General features: G+C 36.2%; 1 non-coding gene across 1 annotated transcript; it reads right to left on the reverse strand.

Annotated features, from left to right (window-relative positions):
* Positions 1–1,099: 1,099 nt before the first annotated feature.
* On the reverse strand, positions 1,100–1,207 carry LOC130958624 (small nucleolar RNA R71). The gene has a single exon (XR_009077737.1). It is a non-coding gene; the product is annotated as a small nucleolar RNA R71 (small nucleolar RNA).
* Between the last annotated feature and the right edge of the window lie 200 nt (positions 1,208–1,407).

The following is a 1,407-nucleotide window of genomic DNA, read 5'->3' on the forward strand; positions in this document are numbered from 1 at the left end:
TTTCTGTTGAGGAAGGTTTCATGTTTGAATCATATCTTTTCTTGTTAGGCAAGTCATTAAATTTTAAAATCAAATCTTTTTTTTTTTAATTGATTTCAAATCATATCTTTTTAAAATTGTTTTCAAATCATATCTTTTTAAAATTGTTTTCAAATCATATCTTTTCAATCACATCTTTTTAAAACCAATCATATCTTCTTAACCACATCTTTTTCAAAATAGTTTTCAATCAAATCTTTTTGATTTCTAATTTAAAAATCTTTTTCAAAAATCACTTGATTTCTTTTCCACTTTTATTTTCGAAAATCAATTAGTGTTTTTTAAAAATGTTTTCAAAATATTTTAATTAATTTTCGAAAAATTACTTCCCTCCTTCTCACATCCTTCTATTTATGGAGTACCACTCCTTCTCAATGCACAATTCGGACCTTATCTAATTAAAGTTCGAATTCTTCTTCTCCTTCTTCTTTCTATTTCTCTTTTCCTCTGACACCTCAAGGAATCTCTATACTGTGACATAGAGGATTCCATATTTTCTTGTTCTCTTCTCTTTCATATGAGCAGGAGCAGAGACAAAGGCATTCTTGTTGAAGCTGACCCTGAACCCGAAAGGACCTTGAAGAGAAGGCTAAGAGAAACCAAAGCACAACTCTCTTTAGAGGACCTGACCGAATTCTTCAAAGAAGAAGAAGACATGGCAGCCGAAAACAACAATAATGCAAACAATGCACGGAAGGTGCTGGGTGACTTTACTGCACCTACTCCCGACTTCTATGGGAGAAGCATCTCTATCCCTGCCATTGGAGCAAACAACTTTGAGCTTAAGCCTCAATTAGTTTCTCTAATGCAACAGAATTGCAAGTTTCATGGACTTCCAATGGAAGATCCTCATCAGTTTTTAGCTGAATTCTTGCAAATCTGTGACACAGTCAAGACTAATGGGGTTGACCCTGAGGTCTATAGACTGATGCTATTCCCTTTTGCTGTAAGAGACAGAGCTAGAATATGGTTGGACTCTCAACCTAAAGAAAGCCTGGACTCTTGGGAAAAGCTAGTGAATGCCTTCTTGGCAAAGTTCTTTCCACCACAAAGATGGAGTAAGCTTAGAGTGGAAGTCCAAACCTTCAGACAGAAGGATGGAGAATCCCTCTATGAAGCTTGGGAAAGATACAAACAATTGATCAGAAAATGTCCCTCAGACATGCTTTCTGAATGGAGCATCATAGGTATTTTCTATGATGGTCTCTCTGAACTATCCAAGATGTCCTTGGATAGCTCTGCTGGAGGATCCCTTCATCTGAAGAAGATGCCTACAGAAGCTCAAGAGCTCATTGAAATGGTTGCAAATAACCAATTCATGTACACTTCTGAGAGAAATCCTGTGAACAATGGGACAAGTCAGAAGAA

The sequence above is a fragment of the Arachis stenosperma genome, chromosome 10, assembly GCF_014773155.1.
Source record: "Arachis stenosperma cultivar V10309 chromosome 10, arast.V10309.gnm1.PFL2, whole genome shotgun sequence".
In the NCBI taxonomy this organism is placed as follows: domain Eukaryota; kingdom Viridiplantae; phylum Streptophyta; class Magnoliopsida; order Fabales; family Fabaceae; genus Arachis; species Arachis stenosperma.